The sequence below is a fragment of the Lissotriton helveticus genome, chromosome 12 (assembly GCF_964261635.1).
Source record: "Lissotriton helveticus chromosome 12, aLisHel1.1, whole genome shotgun sequence".
NCBI classification, from domain to species: domain Eukaryota; kingdom Metazoa; phylum Chordata; class Amphibia; order Caudata; family Salamandridae; genus Lissotriton; species Lissotriton helveticus.
Genome location: NC_136073.1, coordinates 919,393,010 through 919,420,510, shown reverse-complemented (window position 1 = coordinate 919,420,510; position 27,501 = coordinate 919,393,010).

Sequence of the window (27,501 nt, the reverse complement as noted above, 5' to 3'; positions counted from 1 at the left end):
GTTCTACATTCTGTCCATCAACTGTGTTTTTTGCAATTTTCACCCCGAGTGGGCTGGGTATGCTCAGACGTGAGTCCCAGGCTCTCCACACCACTGGAGTCAAGCTATCCAGGCTGAATGAAGGCTGATAGCCAGAAGCCGGTCCTTGGATGCTTGATTCCGGTCTGGGAAAGACATGGCTTGGTAGTTCGGACTGGACTGTTCCCATGAGGCACAGGGTCAGAGCTGATTTGCATATAGCCAGTGTCTAACCCAGGGTGGTGTGGAGTACAAAAAAACGATGGATTTAGGCCCAGATCCTTGTACTGGGGTGAATGTATGACATTGTTCTACATTCTGTCCATCAACTGTTTTTTTTTGCAATTTTCACCCCGAGTGGGCTGGGTATGCTCAGACGTGAGTCCCAGGCTCTCCACACCACTGGAGTCAAGCTATCCAGGCTGAATGAAGGCTGATAGCCAGAAACCGGTCCTTGGATGCTTGATTCCGGTCTGGGAAAGACATGGCTTGGTAGTTCGGACTGGACTGTTCCCAAGAGGTACAGGGTCAGAGGTGATTTGCATATAGCCAGTGTCTAACCCAGGTTGGTGTGGAGTGCAAAAAAACAATGGATTTAGGCCCAGATCCTTGTACTGGGGTGAATGTATGACATTGTTCTACATTCTGTCCATCAACTGTGTTTTTTGGAATTTTCACCCCGAGTGGGCTGGGTATGCTCAGACGTGAGTCCCAGGCTCTCCACACCACTGGAGTCAAGCTATCCAGGCTGAATGAAGGCTGATAGCCAGAAACCGGTCCTTGGATGCTTGATTCCGGTCTGGGAAAGACATGGCTTGGTAGTTCGGACTGGACTGTTCCCATGAGGCACAGGGTCAGAGCTGATTTGCATATAGCCAGTGTCTAACCCAGGGTGGTGTGGAGTGCAAAAAAACGATGGATTCAGGCCCAGATCCTTGTACTGGGGTGAATGTATGACATTGTTCTACATTCTGTCCATCAACTGTGTTTTTTGCAATTTTCACCCCGAGTGGGCTGGGTATGCTCAGACGTGAGTCCCAGGCTCTCCACACCACTGGAGTCAAGCTATCCAGGCTGAATGAAGGCTGATAGCCAGAAACCGGTCCTTGGATGCTTGATTCCGGTCTGGGAAAGACATGGCTTGGTTGTTCGGACTGGACTGTTCCCATGAGGCACAGGGTCAGAGCTGATTTGCATATAGCCAGTGTCTAACCCAGGGTGGTGTGGAGTGGAAAAAAAACCGATGGATTTAGGCCCAGATCCTTGTACTGGGGTGAATGTATGACATTGTTCTACATTCTGTCCATCAACTGTGTTTTTTGCAATTTTCACCCCGAGCGGGCTGGGTATGCTCAGACGTGAGTCCCAGGCTCTCCACACCACTGGAGTCAAGCTATCCAGGCTGAATGAAGGCTGATAGCCAGAAACCGGTCCTTGGATGCTTGATTCCGGTCTGGGAAAGACATGGCTTGGTAGTTCGGACTGGACTGTTCCCATGAGGCACAGGGTCAGAGCTGATTTGCATATAGCCAGTGTCTAACCCAGGGTGGTGTGGAGTGCAAAAAAACTATGGATTTAGGCCCAGATCCTTGTACTGGGGTGAATGTATGACATTGTTCTACATTCTGTCCATCAACTGTGTTTTTTCCAGCTGAATGATAAAGCATTACAGAATGCAATGCACAGTGCCTCTGACTCCCCTAGCGCGGTCTAACAAAGGGCTGTTATACAGAAGGGGCCGCTCTATGGTATTGGCAAAGTAAACAAGAACCCTCAGCTTTTGGTGCCTCTTGAGTTCAGAGACCAAGTCTTATTTTTTGCACACTACCACCTTATGGCTGGCCACTGTGATATGGAAAACACCAGCCAAGCTATCCCACAACACTTCTTTTGGCCAGATATATACGCGCAAACCGAACAATACCATCAGGAATGGGCCGTATACCAGAGAAAAAATCCATATCAACCACCTAGAGCGACTCTACAGCCCCTACCTATCCTAGGGAAGCCCTTTGATAGAATAGAAATCAAACTCATTGGACCCTTACCACGCTCTACCAAAGGCTACCAATACGTGTTGGTCATAGTCAACTATGCTACGTGGTATCCAGAAGCCATACCATTAAGGGTTACCGCCACCACTCTGTCGTGTAATTCCTATAAAACTATACTGATCTGCGTGTTTGGACAGCATACACTGTAGGATTGGTATCAGACTGATTCTGAACACCCCCAACGGGTATGTTGGCCTTTTTGTATCAGCTAGCTCACAGTGCCACTAGAATCCCCTCGTACCAAGGAGAGATTAGTTCTTGGCAACTATCGAACATGACAACCCTGATCCCTCAGCACCGTGGAAAGATTATACTACTTTTTGCTCAGTCACTTGTGCTTACTTAGTCTCAGAGAGATACACAGAATAAACAGGCTGGGTGTTTTCAATATGTATTTATTGAACAGTTGTTATTCCGGTATAGAATAGATGAGTTGAAACAACCATTAGGCAGTAAAAGATATGGATGATTAGCAGTACTATAAAGGTATATGGATGTTACAGCTCTTCCATCTTGCAGTAATCATGAACATACACAAGTATATAAAACACATGATAATAAAAGTGCGTAATCCTACAATGCCTCCCTAACTAGATGTACCTAGCATGTGTGTAACTGTTAGGCCAAGAATCCCTCTAGGATAAAGTCAACCCTGTGAGAAGTTGGCCTGGCATATGCTGTTCACTAGTTATAATGGGCACCTTGCACCAGTCCAAACGACCCTTATTGATGATAGGTCGAAGACAACCTTTATTGAAAGCTATCCTAGTGGTAGTTATGGAGAGCAGCCTTCATGCTAAGTCTTGAAGGAGTGTAAAGCTACTTGGTTTACAAGATTATAACCTCTTGAATGACCAAATAAAAGGGGAACCACACTAGGTATATATAACATATATGTATTTATTACTAAACACTCTCTACTAACCTCTTTATGAGATTAGAAAACAAGACACACAATATCAACACAAAAGAACTTCAGTAAATAGCATAATATACAATGGGCCCCAGGGGGAGACCAAACCATATATTAATAAAGTGGTATAAGAACCACAACTTGACTAGACACAGTGCCGAGAACCTGTAGAATCGCCAGGACCCCAAGGAACCACCCATGGTAGTGACACAGGGGACCCACGGGGGAAGTGTGCAGTGTGAGAACACAGCCGCGAGCTCCGTAAGCTTCTATGGGGAAAGTCGCGGTTGAAAATTTGTAGATTAAGGGCACTTTGGAGAGGATTTTGAGCAAACCCCTTTAGACTTAGGGGGTTCTAGGGCCAACACCCACAGGAGCACCGGAGTACTCGAGATACCTCACCAGGGAAGCCGGGTGCATAGGTGTCAACTGGTGTCGGGTCGCGTCGTCGTTTTCAATGGCGACCTGCTGCAAAGTGCTGCTGCCGGGAAGAAGGAAAGTGTCCAGAGGGATCCAAGCCTGGATCGAAGATGTGAAGAACCTGAAAGCAGAGGGGATAGAGTCTGGGTCACTTGCCAGTGACCAGGGGCACGATAGTCGAATGCCCACCGATGCAGGGTGATTTCAGGTTGAAGAGGTGAAGCTTGACTCTGCAGCCACGAGGACCAGGAGCTTCGATGATGACCAGGAGCTGGATTTGAGCTGTCCCACAAAGGATGTTGAGTGCTGCAGCGTTTGTGCTTGGATTGAACACAACAAGCCTTGGCAACAGCAATCCACGCAGGAAGAGAAACTATGCTTCGATACAGACCAGCAAGGTCCTGGCGACTCCCCAAGTGGTGGAGAGTTAAGGCACGTCTGGAGCAACAAGGTAACCCCATTGAAAGTTAGAGATGCCTTCACAGGGACCCGCCAGTCAACGGACCGGGGATCGCGAAGGGACCTCAAGAGGAATCACACAATACCAGCCCATGGGACACTCGGTGAATGCAGGCCAGTTATCTTCAATGGAGACGCTGCTCGGGGCTTGGACTACAAGTAGCCTAAAGCACAGCCTCAAGGTTCGCCAAGAAGCATATGCACTTGCAAATGTGCGCGGTTCCACAGTCCCCACGAGGGTTACGGGTCTCAGCTTTGCTGGGAGCTCAGGTTGACCTCTGGAAAGTCTGGAAACCCACCTCCTGTGTTGCAAATTCTTCGGAGTCTGGCGGGAGCTTCGGAGATGCAAACCGGTCAGGTGTCTTAGGTGCCTGCCAATCAGGGGAGTAACTCCTTTACTCCAAGGGAGATTCTTCAGTTATCTAGCGCCTTGTAGATCGTCAAAGTTCCAGGATTATGTATCAGAGTTTCGTCCAGGTAAATCTAAAGTCCTGTGGTCAGGGGTTCCTACTTTACACCCAAGGAAGGGGTGGGACAAACTCTGGGGACCCACCTATGGGAGGGTCAGGATAGAAGGGTGGTTACACCCATATCCTTTGTCCAGTTTTGCGCCAGAGCAGGGGCTGGTAGCCCTTGCAACCGGTTTGAGCTGGACTATGCGCAGGGACACCAAATGTGCCCCCAGTGCAGACAACAAAGCACTCTTGGAGTGCACTCCCCAGCCCCAATACACTAAAGCCTGTCGGGGAGGTGGTTACACCTCCCTGTGACAGGAAACCTATTGTCCAGCCTCCCCTGCCGAAGGTTCGTCCAGCAGCAGGAGGCCAGACTTGTGTCTGTGGCTGCAGCATCCATTTTGTGATGCCAGGGTTCTGTGAAGCTGGTACCGGGTGTACCGGTGTTGCCACATTTCTCCCTCTAGGAGGGTGGAATCATACCTCCACCGCCAGGACTGGCGGGGAGGTATGATTCCAAGGTGATTGACACCAAACACAACATGTTTCCTTGCAGCCATTCCAAAGTTAGCATTTACCGCGAGGTATTAATGCACTTAAGAATATATGGTCCGACTGCATCACAGAACAACCCGGGATAATAGATTCCATAGGTTGCAGAGGGGCCTGCACATGCAAGGGCACCCTCTCACAAAAAACCCAGCACCCTGCCTTCAGGATTGATAAGGCATGTCATGGCGGTGATTGATAGGTTTATAGGTTTAGTGATATAGAACTATATATCTGTAAGAAACAGTAGTTAGTATTAGATTCCTTACCGTAGAATATCCCAAGGCGTCAGACTGGATCCGGAAACTTTTGCGTATCAATACTCCTGCGCGTCGGTAGGCGTCGTCAGCGGCTCCACGTCCATCGTCAGCGTCGTTAGCGCTGGAATGATGTCGTCGGAGTACTTAGACGCTGCCCTCGCGCGCTGACGTCAGTACTTATACACAGCTTTTCCACGCCAGATACGCAGAGCCATGATAAAAACCAACACTGGTTCCATTGAAACTAGGGCCCTGAAAGGGGATGACCTTAACCCTAGATATCGGTTTGCAGAACGGGGAGGATGGGTGGGGCGGTAAGGAATCTAATACTAACTACTGTTTCTTACAGATATGTCATTACCGAAGGTAAGTAACTTATTCATCTGAAAGAAACAGGTTAGTATTAGATTCCTTACCTTAGAATAGATACCCCAGCAATACCAACCCCGGCTGTGGGTCTGCGAACCAATAATCAAACCAGAAAGTCCTGGAGAACGGAACGGCCAAAGAAGCCACCTCTCCGGACTTGGCTGTCCAGACAGTAGTGCTTAGCGAACATGTGCAGCGAGGCCCACGTAGCTGCCTGACAGATGTCCTGCAAGGGGACTCCCCGGCCCAGAGCAGTAGAAGCCGCCGTGGCCTGAGTGGAATGGGCCCTCAACCCAACAGGAGGCTCCTTCTTAGCCAAGGAGTAGCATACCTTGATGCACAAAACGACCCACCGAGAGATGGTCCGTTTTTGCACCGCCCTGCCCTTCTTAGCTCCCACGTAATCATCAAAGAGTTGGTCATCCACCCGGAACTGGCGTGTGCGATCCAGATAAAATGAGAGCGCACGTTTTGGGTCCAGACGGTGGAGCCGCTATTCCTCTCTTGAGGGATGCGGAGGCGGGAAGAAGGTGGGTAAGGTGATGGACTGCCCGATGTGGAAGGCTGTGACTACCTTGAACAGGAAAGAGGGTCTCGACCTTAACACAACCTTGTCTGGATGGACTGAAAGGAAAGGAGGTTTGGAAGAAAGAGCCTGGAGCTCACTTACTCTCCTGGCAGAGGTGATGGCAACCAGGAAAGCAGTCTTAAGTGCAATAAGACGGAGAGGACAGTTGTGAAGTGGTTCGAAAGGAGCGCACATCAGATAAGTTAGTACAAGGTTCAAGTCCCACTGAGGCATCATGAAAGGAACAGGAGGGAACATGTGTGTGATGCCTTTCAAGAACCTATTTACAATGGGGGACTTGAACAAAGAAGGCTGATCAGGTAGCCTTAAGAAGGCGGAAAGGGCAGAAAGGTATCCCTTGATAGTGCCCAGAGCAGAGCCCTGATGGGCAAGAGAGAGAAGAAAGAGGAGAACCCCAGAAAGGGGGGCATTGAGAGGATCCACAGCCTTTGCTGTGCACCATGCCACAAATCTGTTTCACCTGCAGGCGTATACCGACTTTGTGGAGGGACACATGGCTGCCAGTACAGACTTCAGGAGGCAAGTCAAATGGCCTCAACTGTCGCTGCTCAATCTCAAAGCATGAAGGTGGAGACTGGACAGGTTCCCTGCTGCTGCGACAGAAGGTCCTCCTGAAGAGGCAGATGAATCGGAGGATCGACTGACATACTGAGTAGCTCGGGATACCAGTACCTTCGTGCCCAGTCCGGAGCCACAAGGATAACTTGGGCCCGGTTGCGCTTGATTTTCTTCAGCACTCTGGGCAGAAGTGGTATAGGCGAAAAGGCGTATAACAGACCGCAGCTCCACTCGAGACGAAAAGCGTCTCCGAGCGAGTGCCGCCTTGGAAATTCCAAGGCGCAGAACTAATGACATTGCACGTTCTCTTCGGTGGCGAACAGATGTAACCAAGGCTCTCCCCACTTCAGAAAGAGGCCTTGCGCCACGTCCGAGTTCAGACGCCATTCGTGATCCATCATGCACCGTCGGCTGAGTTCGTCCGCCCTGGCGTTCAGAGGACCACCAGGTTCAGAGGTGTTGACCCACCAGGGTCACAGCCTGATGTTCCAGCCACTGCCAGAGGCGCAGAGCCTCCTGGCAGAGGGTCCACGACCCCACCCCGCCCTGTTTTTTGCAGTACCACATGGCGGTGGTGTTGTCCGTGAACACCTGCACTACACTCCCCCGGACAGAGGGGAGGAATGCCTTCAGTGCTAGACGAATCACCCACAGCTCGAAAAGCTTGATATAGAGCAGGGACTCCGCCGGAGACCAGAGGCCTCTGATCTCCACCTCTCCCATGTGGCCTCCCCAGCCCTGGAGGGATGCGTGCGCCATAACCACGTGCTCCGGTTGGGGAAGGGAGAGGAATCTGCCGCTGACCCAATCGCGGTCCGTGAGCCACCACTGAAGCTGTCTCGCAGTGCCCTTCGAGATCAGGATATGGTCGGACAGATTGCCCTGATGCTGGGCCCACTGAAACTTCAGGTCCCACTACAGAGCCCACATCCGCCACCGGGCGTGACGCACCAGAAGGATGCAGGAGGTCATCAGCCCCAGAAGCCGCAGCGTCAACCTGACCAAAACCCGGGATAAAGGCTGAAAGATTGGAATCAGAGCCTGAATATCCCGAACCCGCTGCTCGGGAGGATAAACCCAAAACTGCACCGAGTCGAAATGAAGAGGAGCTTCTGAGAGGGGCACAGGTGTGACTTCGGCACATTGATGGAAAACCCCAGCTGGTGCAGGAGGTTTGCCGTCGTCTGGAGGCTGCTGACGACTGTCTGGGGCGAGCCCGCCTTCAGCAACCAGTCGTCGAGGTGAAACCCCTAACCTGCGCAGATGAGCTGCGACCACCGCCATCACCTTCGTGAACACCCGTGGGGTGCTGGTAAGGCCGAAGGGGAGCACAGTAAACTGAAAGTGCTCGTGGCCTACCGTGAACCGCAGGTAGCGCCGGTGGGCCGGCCAGGCGGGGATGTGGAAATAAGCGTCCTGCAAGTCCAACGCTACCATCACGTCTCCAGGGTCTAGGGCAGCTAAGACCTGAGCCAATGTCAGCATTTTGAACATCTCCTTCCGGAGGAAGCCGTTGACATTCCGTAGGTCCAAGATCGAGCGTAGGCCCCCTTTGCCCTTCTTGGGTACCAGAAAGTAGTGGGAGTAACAAGCACACTCTACTTCTGGCCCAGGAACGCGCTTGATGGCCCCCTTGGCCAAGAGGGCCATAACTTCCTCTTGCAGAAGTTGCAAATGATCCCCCGACACGCGGTAGTATCGTGGTGACATGGCTGGAGGGGTCGCCTCGAAGGGGAAGGAGTAGCCCCTTCGGACGATTTGCAGCACCCACCTGTCCGAAGTGACTGTGCGCCAGTGGAAGTGGTGATGGCGAACCCTGCCCCCCACTGGCGTCACATGGGCTTGAAAGCACGGACTAGAAGGGCTTGGAGGCGGATGCTGCAGGGGAAGGTGTGGACTGGCCTCGCCGTTGTCCCTGATCGCCGCCACGGCGGTCAGGGACAACGCCTGGCTGGCCATCTAAACTGACACCACAGGCTGATCACTCAGCTTGGGTACGGTGGTGTAATCACCCCTTACCATTATAAGTCAATGGTAACTCGCGACTGTGTTTAGACACTGCACGAGTCTCCTGTGGGTCTCCTGCTTCCTAACCTTTGGTCGTCTAGTGTAGCCCCAGCGATGCCCTAGGCCTATTCACTATTTCTGAACTGGTCCTTTTACCACTTACTTAGTATATGGTTTGTGAGGGCCCTAGGGCATAACTGTATTTGTGCAACTTATAGTATGCTAACTGAGTAACTTGTGATGTACTTCGATCTCTGACCTCATAAAGAGTGCAGAGGGGTTGTGTCAGAAATAAATACATATATATTTGATATATACCTTGTGTGGTGTCCTTTCATTTGGTATTCAAGGGATTATAATTGGTAAAACAAACAGCTTCACATGCTCTTTGGAGTTTAGCCTAAGACTGCTGGTCCATGCTACCACTAGGACAGCTTGTCTATAAGGTTGACCTTACAACCACCATCAATAAGGGTCGTTTAGACTGGTGCAAAGTGCCCACTAGAATAGTCGACATCATATGCCAGGCTAACTTCTTACATTGGTGTGCAGCGGATGGGATAAGAGCTTGAATTTGTTTTACCATATAATCTTGTAATATCATTTGAAAGATCACATTAAGGTACCAATAGGTACATATAAATCAAGTCTTATAATACTTTAAGTTCTACTAAACTTAGTTGTTGTAGAACAAAGGGCTTAGCACACCCTGAGAGGTTCTAGTAGATACCATTTAATGTAGGTAGATGCACACACCACACCTCACTGGAAAATGTCCTTGGATGTAGGGCCTAGTAGGTCTCTACCAGAAGTTGACCCTCCCAGGGCACCTTCTAAATATGATACATTCACTTTTCATGAGTTGAGAAGTTTATGTATAGCCAGAAGGCTGAGACAAGGACACAGTCCCATTATTAAGCACCTGATAGATATATTAGTGGAGTATGATGTAGACAAAGCATCCAACCCAGGTCCATCAGGTAGTGTAGAGGAGGACCATCCCTCACCAGAGGATCCCACTGGTGAAAACCAAGGGGATGCTGATGCTGAAGTGGATGCTAGCCAGGAGCAAGTCAGAGAACTGAACCAGATTAACCTAGGACTGCTTGGGACTGTGAAATGAAGAATCCAATCCAGACCCCCAGGTAGGCCTGGGCGTAGAAGGAGAAAATCACTTTCCAGTGATTCCAACCACTCTGTTGACTCAATAAGGTCCCATGCCTCAGCTCTAGGGAGAATGACTTCCCCTGAGAGAAGAGAGCATTAGGCTAGGATGAGGGAATCCAAGCTTAGAATCAAGAGGCAAGAAATTGCCTTTGCAAAAGAGACCCTGGCTCTTGAAAGAGAGAGAAAATTGAGTGGACTAGAGTCCACCGGTGGCAGCATAATTCCTAAAGATAAGGAAAGGTCCCATGACCATAGAAACCTGAGTAAAATTGTGCCCCCCTATCAGGTAGGGGATGACATCCACAAATGGATTACTGCTTTGGAGAGGGCCTGCAAAGTACAGCAGGTACCCCAGAGTCAGTGAGCAGCAATTGTATGGCTCTCCTTTGCAGACAAAGGTAGAGATAAGCTCCTAACAGTTAATGAAAAGGATGCTGACAACTACACTGTCCTGAAGAGTGCTCTGATAGATGGGTTTGGCTTAACCACTGAGCAGTACAGGTTGCTGTTCAGAGATACCCAGAAGACACAGACTCAGGACTGGACTAACTTTGTAGATTGTGCCACTAAGGCTCTGGAAGGCTGGTTACTGGGCAGTAGGGTCAATGATTACACGGGATTGTATAATTTGATTATGAGAGAACAGATTCTTAATAATTGTCAGAACCAGTTATTGCATCAACACCTGATTGACTCTGATCTGACCTTCCTGCCAAGAATTGGGTAAGAAGGCAGACAAATGGGTCAGAACCAGGGTGAAGCATAAGGTACAGAACCGAGGTGATGATCATAAGAAGCAAGACCAAAAGGGTGGGGAGAAAGAAAAAGACCAGAAGTCTTCTCAAGGTCCCCAAAAAGCTTCTACTAGTGGGGGTCCCCAACAACCGAAAAAGAAAGAAGGCTCAAAGAAACCACGGTGCAACTTTTGAAGAGTAACACTCACTGGACCAGTGAATGCACTAAAAAGGAGGCAGCTCCAACCACCATTGCCCCTAAGGCAACTGTTCCCCCTAGTCCAGCTAATAGTGGTGGTTCTCAACAGAAGGGTGTATTAGTGTGGTAAATAAATAAATAATACCCTATTTTTGACTAGGCATATAGCATAACAGATAGCTCAATAAATAAGAGTCAAGATTCGAGGTAGTAGGAGTTTCTGCAGGTTTATTACAGCATAAGGACAGGATCAGGACAACCTGCATAGGATGACCCAGCAGCTGCTGGGGCCGGGTCTGGGATGAGCGCGCTAACTTTTAATAACAATACATGAACTTATATACATAGCGCAAACACATAGCATTACATTGCAGTAGGCGTAGCAGTGGGTGGAGCAGAAGGCGTGACGCGTAGCAGTCGCGAAAGATAACAGTAAAAGTAGGTGTAACTGGGCGTATACATAGACATGTGGTGCAAACGTAACAGAATATGTCATGAATGGGGCGGAAACATAGGAGGGGGCTACCTAAGGAGCCGGGACCTCTAACCTGGTGGTGCACGCAAACTGGCAATGACGTATTACTAGGAGAAGCTGGGGGCTATGAACTCTGTGCTAGGAGCAGAGACTAAAGTCTGGAGGGTCGGAGCGACTTGTACCTAAACCCTATCTAGTATCTGATGTTTAGGGAACATGTTGATATAAACTAGAAGTCATGAGGGGAAAGGCTAACTTGATTCTAAGACTGGACCATGCATTATTCTACATGTAGTGTGTGATGAAGAATACTAAATGACCATTAAATACAGTATTTCTCTAACGTGGAGCCGCATAGGCTAGACAATGACGGGAACTATTGATGCAGTTCAGTAGCTTAGGAATGCAGGGAAGGAGGACTGAACTGATAACTGGAACTATAACATACTTTTGGCAGACTCAGAGGCAGAGCCAGGCTGCACCGGGCACTGCGAGGCAGGAAGTAAGTGAAGGGTCGAGGATACAGGTGGGGGCTGTATCGCTCCTCAGCGAGACTTCAGGAGACAGGAGCTGAATCTGTGGTCCGGGCCCTTTTGAGGCCTGGAAACGGGGACTTTATAATGGAATAACGTGCACACTGAGAAACGTGGCAACGTAACTTTACATAGGCCTGATATTCGTAGTATTCACGAGGACTGGAAACTAGCATACTAAAGGTGGACACAACTGTAATTGCGTCATTAATCGGACATGGGGAATAACATATGCATATTGGTCATGCACACATAACATATGATGGATGAGGCGTAGGGACACAGAACATGGCAAAATTTACTTTTCCACATTCCCTCCTTGTCACTACGTTTCCATCAGGAAACATCAATTTTCATGATACCATCTATCATTTCATACAGTACCATTTGCTCGTCTCGAATTATCTTGGAACGGGACTTAGAACGGGGCTTAGGACTAGGAATACAAGAGGTAGCACACATGCTGCAAATCGCAGGGCCACATTGTATACAGAGGCAGCAGCTAAATATGATCGCTACTGCAATACTTAGAAAGGACAGGAATTTCCATCCCCATGCGGAAATTATATTCCAGAACCAACCGGACCATGTCCAGGTGCCTGGATCTTGATGTAACAGATGGGCAATTTTATGGAGTCTGGTTATAGCTGAATAAACAGACGGCGCGTTATTTGGAATGAAAATGCAACAACTAGATCCGAGGACTCTACAGGCCCCGCCCCTATCGGCCAGTATGACGTCAAGGACGAGACGATTCTGTAAAACGACAATTCTCATAAAGGATTGCTCTTCAGTTAAGTTACCTAGAGCGGAGGCAGTCTCATCTACTACAGCTTCAAGGGTTCTTGTTAACCTACGAATTAGCTTACTATTTACAACTGTGCCTAAATAAGGGAAAACACCTTTATCTATATCAATGAATTGCTCTGCGGCAGTTTCAGTATAATCGACAATCGGGAGATTTCTCTTGTGTCTAGTATGTACTAGGAAGGAATTCCTATGGTAGTCAGGTGGGGCTAGAAAAACAGGCGGCAGTAGGAAGGCAATGTAACAGGTTCCCTCCCAATCGAGGGGCAGACGAACATATGCAGTTTGACCACAAACAAAATAAGAATGACGTGAGGCTTTAAAAATAGATTTCCCACTGTCACTATACTGAATAACAGTAGTACATTCACTATGGCCTACGTGTACAGAACCATAATTACGGACACATAATTCGCCTTTGACTGGTAGTACTGAAATAGCAGGTGAGTCTGGAGTAGTATCAGACTGAACATTCAGGACCATGAAATTCGACGAATAATTACCTAAATTATACACTTCATTTTCTAGATCTAACCCGGTTCTGTGGGGGAGACCTTGCTTGTCTGGGAAACATGTACTGTTAAGAAAAGACATATCTGTTGCGGATGACGTTAACGTGGACCATGCTCCACACGAACCATTATGTGAAAAAGGATAAGGAAAGAGTGGCAGAACTCCCTTCGGTGTCTGGAAAGGGGGGAGTCGACCACACACCCAACAATTAGTGGCATTGCTGGTCTGGTGTGAATAATGTAACATACGGATAAATGAATTATTACGCATAGCGAGGCGGTAAGAATATTCGTGAGGAGGCAGATCACTAAACGTGTGCTCTACTGTAGCATTAGCAGACTTATTTACATGAGAAACTGGAAAATATAGGAAAAAGGCATAACTGGTGCAGGAAATCATTAGGCTGATGAATAATATGAAACTTAGAAAAACGATACATTGAATTGAGTTTTTACTGACTCTCTCACTATGGGGGTCTATTTTATACATGTCAGAAACAATCTAACCGTTTCACCTAGGGGAGGACTTATACAATCAAACTGACTGACTTACTAGACCGTAGTTTTTGCTTATACTCCTGTTGCGGAGTTTTCTCTAACAGGGAAGGGGTTGTAACAATGTCTTTTGCGGGACAGTCCTTAGGAACAATATTTCGGCAGTCTTTAAAATCCTGGGACTCCTTGGAAATGTTTTTAGAAACGGGTTTCAATCCATTGAAAAGTTTTACATGAGAAAGGTGGACCCACCCCTTCCTGCCTTCCAGCTTGACGGCAGTACGGGTGGTCAAGAGGACCTGACGTGGCTCCTTCCAACGAGGTTCCAGCGGACTTGATCTGTCAAAATTCCGGACCATCACAAGGGAACCTGGAACGATTTCATGCGGTGCCACCTCGGTATTGTCTGGAAAGGCGGCGGCAACCTGTGAACGACATGAGTTGAGGGCAGACATCAAGGAAGCTAGGTAATCTGTCAACATATTACATGAAACATCGGTAATACTTCGGGGTCTAGGAGTACCCCACATGTTAGGGGGGCGGCCGAATACGACCTCATACGGGGACAGACCTGATCTGGAATGTGCGACCATGCGCATATAAAATAGAGCAACTGGCAGAGCTACTAGCCAGTCCACACCTTTTTCTTTACAAACTTTTGCAATACGGATTTTCAGGGTCTGATTATGTCTCTCGACTAGACCGGCTGCTTCAGGATGGCGTACACAATGGAACTTCCACTGGTACCCTAACAACAGGGAAACATGCTTCATTAACTCTGAGGAGAATGGCTGACCGTTATCAGAATATACGACTCTAGGGAGTCCATATCTAGGGAAGAATTCACGAACCAAGTGCTTGGCAGTGGTCGCGGCTGTGTAATCTGGGACTGGATATGCTTCTGTCCACCTGGACAAAGCGCATACTACTACAAGGACATACTTGAAACCTCGACATCGCTCCATTTGAATATAATCCATCTGGAGGACCTCAAAAGGGTGGTCAGGGGGCTGGAAACCACCTTGTTCCACCGGGACACTTTTACCTGGATTAAACTGACAACATATCATACAGGTACGGACTTTCTGCTTGGCTGCAGCTCGTAAATGCTTGTTGAACCAAATGTTCTGGATACTGTCTAACATAGCTTTTTCTCCTAAATGTGCTGGACTATGTGCGGTATTGATAATGACTTGAACCATAGAGTCGGGGAGAAACCATGTGGCTCTACCCTTTGTTAACCATCCTTGATCTGTCTGGACCCCTCCTTGTTCGGACCATTTCTTGATTTCCTCGGGAGTAGCATGTAACTGGATATCTATGACATCTTGTGTAGGGTCCTTAACTGTCATGCATGTAGTCGGATCTGGAGTATGTGTCTGATTAACTGGAATGTCTAGAGTCTGTGCTGTAAGCTTGGCTGTGCGGTCTGCTAGATCGTTACCTTGGGAAATAATGTCAGTAACTTTCGTATGTGCTTTGCATTTCATGATAGCAATGGATGTCGGTAAATGTATGGCATCTAACAGAGCTTGAATAAGGAGACCATGCTGAATCTTGGTTCCATGAGAAGTCATGAAACCTCTCTCCTGCCAGAGCACTCCGAAGTCGTGTACAACTCCGAATGCGTAACGTGAATCTGTATAAACATTAACTTTCAGGTTCTTGGCGTGTATACAGGCTTGTGTCAGAGCAACTAGCTCTGCTGCTTGAGCGGACAGGGTATCAATACGGTGTGTTTCAATAACTTCGGTGTCAGTAGTCACTGCATACGCGGCGACTAGTTCTCCTGTACTAGTTCTCATACATGAACCATCCACATAAAGTGTCAGGTCAGGATCTGGTAACGGAATGTCTGTCAGGTCTTGTCTTGGCTTTGTCGTAATGTTAACTACTTCCACACAGTCATGTGGGTCAGGATTTGAATTAACTGATGGTAACAGTGTAGCAGGATTCAGGACGTTGCAGCGTCTAATTTCTATGTGTGGCTGGAACAGTGTCAATTCATAACCTGTTAAACGTGCAATTGTCAAGTGCTGAGTTTGTGTTCGGTTTAAAAGAACTTCTACTGAATGTGGGACTTGTACTGTCAGGGAATGTCCTAAGACTATGGAATCACTTTGTCTGATAGCTAGTGCTGTGGCTGCAACTGACTTAAGGCACGCAGGCAACGCCTGGGCGACTGGATCTAATGTGCTCGAAAAATAAGCACAGGGCTTGTATTGTCCTGCTTGATCTTGTGTGAGAACAGATAATGCTGTACCTTCACGTTCAGTAACGAAAAGTGTAAAAGGCTTACTGTAGTTCGGTGTAGCTAGAACTGGAGCTTGGCATAGGGCTTTCTTTAACTCGTTGAAACTAAGTGTATGTTCAGATGTCCAAGGGAGGACAGTCGATACGGCTGCCTCCTGTGTCGTTAACTGTATCAGTGGCTTGGCTAGAAATGCATACTGGGGAATCCATTGTCTACAATAAGAAGTAAGGCCGATAAAAGCACGTACCTCCTTCTGGGTTCTGGGCTGGGGAAGACTCGCTATTAACTGGATACGGTCGGGTGTCAACTGCCTACCCCTCTTGGACAGTAAGTGTCCTAAGTAGACCACTTGCTGGACACAGAATTGAAGCTTCGAAGGGGACACCTTGTGCCCCATCTCGGCTAGAAAATACAAGACTGTAAGTGATGCTCGCTCGCAAGCACGTTCAGAACGGGCTGTGATCAGTAGATCATCGACATACTGGAGCAGGGCAGTGTCCGTTGGCATGTGAATGTTGTCTAGTTGTCTCTTAAGTGCCTGACTGTAAATACTAGGACTTTCTGTGAAACCTTGAGGAGCGCGTGTGAACATATAGCTCCTTCCATTTAAACAAAATCCGAAAAGAAACTGGCTGTCTGGATGAATAGGAACACTAAAAAATGCATTCTTGAGGTCTATGACAGTGAAGAACGTGGCTTCAGAATCAATGGCTGTTAATAGGGAAGAGATATCTGGGACTACTGGGTACTGAGGAATAATACATTTATTAAGCTCTCGTAAATCAATCACTAATCGATATACTGGGGGTGCATTTGGATCAGTACGTTTCATGACTGGAATGATCGGAGAATTACATACATTGGAGTCAGTTTCTACAACTACTCCTTGAGCCATGAGCTCGTCAATAATTTTGGATAAGGCTGCTACAGCCTCAGGGGGCAATCTGTACTGTCTGATTCGGGGTAACACTACACCTGGCTTGAGAGTCACACGATAGGGTGTGATTTGCATATAACCTACATCTGTTGGACCTTGTGCCCATAGATGCTGCGGAACATTAGACAGTCTGGAATCAAAATCTCGTAATACATAGTGACCCTTAAAGTCACGTAGGAACAGACGTATTCCCTCTGGGGAACAGCATATAACTGCACCTAATTCTTTCAGTGTCTTAATGCCTAATAGATTTTCTGGACATGACTTAGTAAGTAACAGATCAGTAGTGCGGGACAATGGACCTACTTCTAGAGTAACTGGCTTTGAGATCTCATTTATAATGGGTTTTCCTGAAAATCCAAGGGAAACATTTCTTGAGCCTGAGAGCGGAGCCCCTGGAACTTCGGCATGACTAATTGTGGTCCTACTTGCCCCTGTATCGATCAAAAACTTTCTGTCTTTCCCTAATACTTGACTGTGAACATAGGGACCTTCTTGATCTACAGGTATCTCGATGAGAGGCAAGCCTACCTCCCTCTCTAGGCTGTTTCATGAATATGGCTGATACTCTGGATACTCGGACTGTGCATACTGGTACATCTGTGATGTGACATGCTGTGTGGCAGCAATAGGCTGCGGTACTGTAACTGTCTGTTGTGCATTCTGTGACTGAGGAGTCTGTGAAACTTGTTCTTGTCTAGGCGGACGTGGTCTTTCTTTAGTCTTACCAGTAGCTATGTTATGTTTCAGAACTGCACACTCGTTTATAAAATGACCTGGCTGTTTACAATAATTGCAGTTCCCTTTAACGGGAGCTGCAGGATGACTGGCTTGATTCGGACCCCTCTTCTGACTGTCTTGAGGAACGGATTGTGCAACTAGCACTTTCATTTTCGTGTCTTTCATACGTTTTCTCTCGTGTTCTTGCTCTTCTCTGATTCTATTCTGGTGGTATTGGAGCATCTGGAGCATCTGGGACGGAGTATTTGCTTGCCAGGTGCTTTCGACTTTCAAAACTCGATTTTTAATTTGAGGACTTGAATTCTCGACTAATTTAGTAACGAAAAGGTGAGGGTATGACTCACTACTTGTCTTGAGACCACTGTTAATACTAAAACATTTTTCAAATCTAGAATAAAAATCACTAATATCTTCGTCTTGTTTCTGTTTACAGGCTGAGATTGCATCCCAGTCTTCTTTTCTAGTTGTCAATAATCTGGGTAAAACTTGAATCAATAATTCTGGTAATTCTTTACATTTATCTCCAAGACCGGTACCTGGTACTCGAGCCTTGTCTTCAGCTTCTAGAGCTGTCCAATCGATCTTTTTCTCTCCCACCTCCCATTCTTTTTCCTTTAGCTTTTCATACACCCCTGCGGGTAACAGGACCTTTAACATTTTAATGATATCTGGGTAAGTGTATTCTCCCATACGGAGCATGTCTTTTAATTCTCTATGGAACCCTGCTGGATCTTTGTCATGACAGGGAATTAATTTCTTCATTTCAAGAAGTTCCATCTTTGTTATTGGAGTGTATACAAACACTCGTTGCATTTCGCCACCCGTCCCTCTGACTGGGTGGACTTCTCGTAACGGATTCTGTCGGTCTATGTAGAATGATTTACTTTCTGGGGGTGAGACATGAACAAAATGTGGGTTCAAGAACGTTCTATATTTGTGGCGTTGTTCTAGAATGACACTAATTAAATCGGTACCTAGACCTCTCCATCTGTACTGGAGTAACTCGTTCAGGATATCATGTAACGGACCTGGATCAGAGTGTTGACCCTCATACAGAGTAATGAGGTGCTGAATCATATACATACCCACCAGTCGTTGCTCGGCTGGGGGCATTTTCAGAAACATTTGTGCCACTATTTCGTCTGGAAAAGTGGTAGAATCAGTAATCCATCGGACTGCTGATCGGGCTAGTTCTTGTTCATGCATGGTACTTAACTCACTATAACCGATTCGTGATTTCAGAATGTGATCGGTAGCTTGAAATACTTGTTCTAGAGAACCTTGTTCTGGTGCTGAATGATGAAAAATAGACTTGGGTTCTAGGCGTAAATGGCGATCTGGAAATCTAGATTTTCCTACATACGCTATTCTGGCGGGATTCTCGTCCTCTTCTTCTTCGGGATCAGAGATACTTTCTTTCTCGCTTACTTGTGCTGCTTTACGCTGTTCGTGTATCTTTATTATCTCTTTACGGATTTTCTTGTACATACTCTCCATAGCACCGACGGTCTTGTGCTTACCCTCGGCTATATTATCACTCCACCTTGTCAGGATTCTCATTTCGGCGGAATCTTTAGACGGGTAATCTTGTTCTCTTATTAGACAATTGATCAGGAACTTTAATATCATGAGCTGGATCTCGGCTTTCCTTTGAGACATAGTCTCGCTAATACTTTCTGGATCATCCCCTGTACGGATGAAACGATATATTCTGTCTAGATCTTCTTTCATATTCGGTAAGGTGACTAGATACTCGGCCACCTTTCTTACGCGAAATGAATATAAAACCATATTATCCTCGCCTGGGACTGGATCATAGCAACATTCGGCAAGGGATTTTCTTATTTCTGCAACAGACTGATACCTAGGCGTACGCTGTGATGCTTGTGCATGTAATTCGGCTAACGTTAAACGCTTGTGTGGCGGCGGGGTTTGAGGAGGACCTCCTCCTGCAGCCCCTAAACTGGAGTCGTCTACTGAGGCTCTACGTCCTGGCAGAGTGGGAAATGGAAATGTAGGCTGGACTTGTATGGCGGGCTGGACCGGAGGTACCGTAACAGGTACTCCGGTGTCTGGAGGAGCGGGAAGTGCCTGATTTACAGGGACTGGCGGAGCGCGAACAGGATTTGCATATTCTGGGACTGTGTCGTCCAAGTAGGACGAAATAAAAATATCAGCTGCGGTCGGTTTGTGACGTAGCTTGGTCGGAAGTAATGGTGGCGGGAAATTACTGGATGCCTCTGGGGTCGCTTTTGGCAAGCCCTCGGCAAGAAGAGGATACATACCCTTAATGAGGGCATGCCTCTGTCTGTCTGACTGTTCGGCTTTGACTCGTTCACCTATCTCGATTAATTCTCTTTCTTGGGCTCGTTCTTGGGATTCTCTACTTAACTCTGACTTTCTGACTTCCTTTTCGGTTCTTCTATGCGCTTCTTTACGCCATAACTCGATGGCATCTTTCTGTGACTGTCTGGCTTTCTTTTTCCATAATGCTTCTTCTACTCGCATGATACATTCGGCATCCCATGTACCCGATACGGGCCATCTATACTTTTCTTCTAACTGTTTGGTATACTCTACCCATAAATCTAGATACAATATGGCGCTTATGCCATGTTTCTGATACATAAAGTGACCTGGACTGTCCCTAGGCGGGACAGGAACTGCTTCTTCTAATAAACCCTTTCTAGTTTTTAGCTGACGTAATCTTGAAAAGAGCGGCATTGTAAACTTGAATCGGAACACAATACAATACACGAAGAACAATAACAATTGGGAAAACAATTCAGGCATACCACGACATTGGAATTACATTAAACAATATCATAACATAACAGTTCGAACAGAATATTACCTGGAATACTTGAGAACAGAAACAGAACAGAATTTCTCGAGAACGGAACAGACTAGAATTACTGGATGCACTGCTGAAACAGTACGGAACATACCGGTCCCATAAAGGAACGCATCAAGACCCGTATCCACCTAGGTGAACACTTCGTTTGTGAGTCTGGGTACCACCAACCCACGGACCAGGAGTCAATTTAGATTGGTCCTGTCTAGATACTACCCCAGCAATGGTACTCACCGGGCAGCAAGAACGGAAAGCCTCGGACGGGACTGGGCTGACGACGACGGACTTCGGACTTCAGTTACGGGTGGGCCTCCGGATACCTCGGACCTTGGACTCTCGGCTTGGGCTCTGGTCGGGACTCGCCGCGTTCCTCCACCGTCTCGTTCGGATGCTGGACCGCCTCCTCCGTCTCCTCCGTGGGCCTGAGGGATACTTGAGCAGAAATATCTGCCACTGCGCAGAAGAGTTCCGTCACGACTGTAGAGGGTCAGGGGGTCGGCGTGGCTTCACCGACGCGTGGGGAAAGGGCAAGTCCCTATTCGGGCGCCATTATGTGGTAAATAAATAAATAATACCCTATTTTTGACTAGGCATATAGCATAACAGATAGCTCAATAAATAAGAGTCAAGATTCGAGGTAGTAGGAGTTTCTGCAGGTTTATTACAGCATAAGGACAGGATCAGGACAACCTGCATAGGATGACCCAGCAGCTGCTGGGGCCGGGTCTGGGATGAGCGCGCTAACTTTTAATAACAATACATGAACTTATATACATAGCGCAAACACATAGCATTACATTGCAGTAGGCGTAGCAGTGGGTGGAGCAGAAGGCGTGACGCGTAGCAGTCGCGAAAGATAACAGTAAAAGTAGGTGTAACTGGGCGTATACATAGACATGTGGTGCAAACGTAACAGAATATGTCATGAATGGGGCGGAAACATAGGAGGGGGCTACCTAAGGAGCCGGGACCTCTAACCTGGTGGTGCACGCAAACTGGCAATGACGTATTACTAGGAGAAGCTGGGGGCTATGAACTCTGTGCTAGGAGCAGAGACTAAAGTCTGGAGGGTCGGAGCGACTTGTACCTAAACCCTATCTAGTATCTGATGTTTAGGGAACATGTTGATATAAACTAGAAGTCATGAGGGGAAAGGCTAACTTGATTCTAAGACTGGACCATGCATTATTCTACATGTAGTGTGTGATGAAGAATACTAAATGACCATTAAATACAGTATTTCTCTAACGTGGAGCCGCATAGGCTAGACAATGACGGGAACTATTGATGCAGTTCAGTAGCTTAGGAATGCAGGGAAGGAGGACTGAACTGATAACTGGAACTATAACATACTTTTGGCAGACTCAGAGGCAGAGCCAGGCTGCACCGGGCACTGCGAGGCAGGAAGTAAGTGAAGGGTCGAGGATACAGGTGGGGACTGTATCGCTCCTCAGCGAGACTTCAGGAGACAGGAGCTGAATCTGTGGTCCGGGCCCTTTTGAGGCCTGGAAACGGGGACTTTATAATGGAATAACGTGCACACTGAGAAACGTGGCAACGTAACTTTACATAGGCCTGATATTCGTAGTATTCACGAGGACTGGAAACTAGCATACTAAAGGTGGACACAACTGTAATTGCGTCATTAATCGGACATGGGGAATAACATATGCATATTGGTCATGCACACATAACATATGATGGATGAGGCGTAGGGACACAGAACATGGCAAAATTTACTTTTCCACATTAGGGTTAACCCTGGGAACTGAGGTGGATTCTGGCCTAGTCAGAATACCAACTCAGGCTGTTCTTGTCTGTAATGTGGACATGGCTATGTCCTCTACTGTGAGCCCCAGTAACCTGGGCAAATACAGACAGACTCCTTTAATTATTAACAAAGTGTCTCAGGCCTACAGGGACACATGTGCTAGTGTAACAATGGTGACACCCAGCTTTGTGAACCCTGGACAGATCATATTAGGTGAGAATTACCTAGGGACCAATGCAAGCAACGTCACTACCACCCATAGTATGGCAATGGTGAATTTCTCCTGGGGAGGGGTAACTGGCCTCAAAAGGGTTGTTGTTAGTTCACACCTCCCTGCAGAATGTTTGCTTGGCAATGACCTAGAAACTTCAGTCTGGTCTGAAGTGGAGCATAGGACTCATGCAGAGGTGTTAGGTATATCAGCACATGTCCTTGCTGTGACCAGGTCACAGGTAAAAAAATTGCAGCACTGAACAGGCCCTGAATCCTGAAATTATGGACCAGTTGCCTACCAGGAGGAGAAGCAGTAGGGTCAAGGCAGTGCCTTCCCCCCTGCCTCAGAATGAGGATCAGCCTTCTGAGGAAGCTGATTGTGAGACACAAGAAGGAACTGTCCTAGAAGAGCTTGAGCCTGAACAGGTTGAGTTTCTTGGGACAGGGGGACTTTTCAGGGCAGATCTGAGGCAGGCGCAGTTGGACTGCCCTTCTCTTGAACCCCTCAGACAGCAAGCTGCTGCTGAGGCTTCTGGGATGAAGGGCTCCTGTATTCAGAGGCTAGATACCCCAAGCCTGGTGCTTCCCGGAGGTTGATCACACCTTTGGCATTCAGGGGCTTCCTTCTCACCTTAGCCCATGATATTCCCTTAGCAGGACATCTTGGCCAGAACAAGACTTGGGACAGGCTTGTCCCTCAAGGAGGGGGGGTAAAACATTTTTTTCCAAGCATTCTTTCAACAGACTCCAAACATCTTTTGCAATAAGCCCCCAGAAAGGTTTGTAAAACTCCCATGGAAGGCCGAATTGCCAAGGGGCTGATCCTTTTGGGGCTTCATGAATGATTTGGAAGAGTTCTTCTCCTGACATGGGGGTGGTTAGAAAATGTTGTTCCTCTTGGGATAAAGAGCTCTGCAAAGACCCTAGAAAATCTTCACATGCACTTATATCTGATGGCTCTTTTTTGTACAATTGGGAAAAAGAGGCTGTTGTTATTTTCCCTACTTTCTCTGTGCCCTTTTCTGTTTGTTCATTTGTGTCTTTCAGTTCATTCATTACCTTTTGCACTTGCTGTGCCTTTTTGAAAAAGAACCTTGAGCACTTTTCATCTTCCTCAAAGATCTTGACCCTGGAGTTAAAAATGTGTTCTTCCCCTCGTTGTTTCAGCCATTCTTTCAGTTCTGTTTTTGTTTTTTCTCTTTCCTCCCCTACTTCCATTCCACCCCTTTCCAGGTTTTCTAGCGTGATCATTCTTTGTTGTATTTCATCAAATTTTTTAAACTTTTCCTTGCTTTTGATCATGCTCTGTTTTCTGATTTTTTTTTTTTCACCTCTTCCACCATTCTGCTAAGGATGGGAAACTTTCCTTTCTGATTTTTAAGTTGTTGTACATATCACTGTATTTTTTACATATATTTTCCTCTTGTAATAACAAGATGTTCATTTTCCACACACCCCTCCCCATTTGACACATGTTTGAGATTTCAAAGGTTGCTTTCAAGATTTTGTGTTCTGACATACCACTCTCGTTTGTTTCATAATTCCTTGTTTTTATATTTTTGGAGGTGAAAATGAAATCAATTCTTGATTTGACTTTGCCACTTTCCGCTTCCCAGGTGAACCTTTGTTTTGACCCTGATTTTGCCCCTGAATCTGACAGTTGCAAATCTTTACACATGTTTTTGAGACATTTTGCAGACTTATCAATTTCGTAACAATTTTTCTTGCCACATCTGTCTGTGGGGTTTATGATGCAGTTGAAATCCCTGTTAACACCATTGGGGTTGCACCTGCAATAAAAAGTGGGAGCATTTCAAACAGGGACATTCTTTCATTCTTGTTGGTTCATTAATATTACAGACCTTAAAGGTGGTGTTTCTGTATTGTATGGTGACCATCATAGCCCTGCCTGGCTGTATAATTTTAGTATCAAGAATTGACATTTCGTTGTTTTTTAAGAGAATGCCTATTCCAGCATTCTTGTTTCCACCCCCAGATCATTTGGAGGGGCCTTCTTCCCAATATTTGGATAACCTAGGGGGAGCACCAAGCAGATGCCTTGAACACAAAGAGCATAAACAAAAAGCACATGTTGTTGAACTTCAGTGGTGATCACATCATTTTAGGACCACCCCAAGCTCAGTTATTGGCAAAAAAACAATCCCAACCAAAGGTCCTGCAAAGCATTATGGGACAAGATTAGCAGTGGCAGTGAATATTATAGTATCCAATTTCAAAATAATTCTGCAAAGAGCTGCAGTTCACCTAGTTGTTACTAGATGTCCCTCACGAGTCAAATGCAAAGCATTGAAATTATTCTTACATCAAGCTGCAGTTCCAGTGGTCGTCCCTAGTTGTCCCTCACGAGTCAAATGCAAAACCATTGAAACCCTTTCATCAAGCATTTGCATTTGACTAGTGAGGGACATCTAGTAACCACCAGTTGAACTGAAGCTCTTAGCAGAATTATTTTGATATTGTATACTATATAATATTCACTGCCCACTGGTAATCTCATCCCATAATGCGTTGCAGGTCCTTTAGTTGGGAATGTTTTTTTGCCAATAACTGTGTTTGGGTTTGTCCTAAGAGGATGAGGCCACAACTAAATTGTTCAATAAGATGTGCTTTTTGTTTTCAAGGCATCTGTTTGGTACTCTCCCTAGATTAGGGAGGATCCCAAAATCATCACATCTCCCACTGCTTGCTAATTCTTCAGTTTCACCATTGTGAAAGTACTATATGCACTTTAGCATATAAAGATAGAATACTTATTTTATCATATCTGGTCATGTATAGGAAGCTTTTTGCAATCTTTTTGCAAATTTTGTAGAGCATGCAAAGTTTGTACTAATAGTACAGTACCAAAGAGGTGTTTAATCACGTAGCGTCAACAATATTCTCTGATGCTTTCAAAAAGCAGTTTAACATGTTTCTTTTTTTGTGTAAAAATATTCTTTATTTAAAATTATTTGTCAGGTTTACATTTTAAGCAGTCCCTTATATTTGGGTGCTGTACATTTAACCATTCTCAAAGAAGCGCACGTAGGCTATCTTTGGTGGTTTTCCATCAAGATTTCTCATTTTACCCAACTCCTGATTTTCCAGTTTTCCTTTGCCCACTCTTGTCCAAATCTATGGGTGTCTATGCACATGTAAGAGAACATTTTAGTGAAAACAAGTTTTTGGCATTCTTTTTCCGTGATTACTTGGTGTTTGTATAAGGAAAGGTTCCTGTTTTCCCACATCGCCTCTTTCACGCAGTTTATTATTCTCCATAGCGTCCTTTATTTATTTGCATTGCAATTCATGCCCAAACCATAGAGAACCAGTTCATAGGACAGGGATGCCTGTCCTGTTAATTCTTTAATGAGCTGTCCCATTGCCTTCCACATGCTTTGTGCTCCGCCGCAGTTCCAAATGAAGTGCATCAGGGATTCATCTGCTGCACAGCCTGGTGTTGGGCATCTTGCTGTATTTGCCAGTTTCCTTGCATGTTGGAATTGCTTCACTGGTAGGCATTTGGATACCATCATCCATGCCAAGTCTTTCTGGGAGTTTCTCAAGTCTTTGTGGTTCACCATCTCCCAAACCTTCCCTGATTGCTTCTCTGATGAGTTGTTTACCATTGTCACTGACTCAGTTTCTTTCAGTTCTTTGCTTAAGGCCATCTGGGGTGTGATGTCCTTCGCTTGAATTTGCCTCTCTTCCAGCTTCTTGAAGAAAGGTTTGATGCCTTTGTACGCAGGGGGTGGTTCTAGTAAAAAAGGGCTTTGTATTGTCCAGTTTACATTTGCCCACTCTTGATAAGATGAAGCTTGTAGCAAACAGTGTGTAGGCAGCCACATGTGAGTCTTTCTTTGCATTGCCCAGTACGTTTTTAACAAAATGTGACAACAGGAAGTCATGGATGTTTGGCAGGTCTTTCCCTCCTTTTGTGGGTAGTTGGAAAACTGTGTCTCTTTTTAGTTTTTCAATTTTTGACCCCTAAAAGAAGTTTGCAAAAAGTCTTTGTGTCACTTTTGTCCACCTGTATGATGGAGGGAAAATCATGGCAATAAACATCAGGATTGGTAGACATATTGCTTTCAGCACCAAGACTTTCCCTTCCAGGGAAAGTTTTCTTGTCGTCCAGAGCGCCATTTTCTGCTTGAGCTTTGTCTGGATCTTCTCCCAGTTTATTTCTCCCTTCATGTCCTCTGAAAAAAGAATCCCCAGTATTTTTACTGGGTCTTTGGAAGGGTTCACTGGGAGCTGAGACAGTTTGTCCCATTGTCCCACCGTCATGCAGTGTGTTTTCTCCACATTCACCTGTAGCCCAGCTGCTAGGAAAAAGAGTTGGGTCATAACGAAAGTTCTTTTTATGGATCTAGCGTCAGTGCAAGCAATGGTGACATCGTCCATGTATGCTGCACATTTGACCTGTTTGCCTTGGCTGTAGGGTACCAGAGGGCCAGTTATGCACTTGTCCTTCCTGATAGCACATAGGAGAGGTTCAATTGTGCATACAAAGAGTGCCGGTGATAAGGGGCATCCCTGTCTGACCCCTGATGAAATTGATAAGTCTGCAAAATGTCTCAAAAACATGTGTAAAGATTTGCAACTGTCAGATACAGGGGCAAAATCAGGGTCAAAACAAAGGTTCACCTGGGAAGCAGAAAGTGGCAAAGTCAAATCAAGAATTGATTTCATTTTCACCTCCAAAAATATAAAAGCAAGGAATTATGAAACAAACGAGAGTGGTATGTCAGACCACAAAATCTTGAAAGCAACCGTTGAAATCTCAAACATGTGTCAAATGGGGAGGGGTGTGTGGAAAATGAACATCTTGTTATTACAAGAGGAAAATATGTGTAAAATTTACAGTGATATGTACAACAACTTAAAAACCAGAAAGGAAAGTTTCCCATCCTTAGCAGAATTGTGGGAAGAGGTAAAAAAAGAAACAAAACTATTTTTCAGAAAACAGAGAATGATCAAAAGCAAGGAAAAGTTTCAAAAATTTTATGAAATACAACAAAGAATGATCACGCTAGAAAACCTGGAAAGGGGTGGAATGGAAGTAGGGGAGGAAAGAGAAAAAACAAAAACAGAACTGAAAGAATGGCTGAAACACTGAGGGAAAGAATACATTTTTAACTCCAGGGTCAAGATCTTT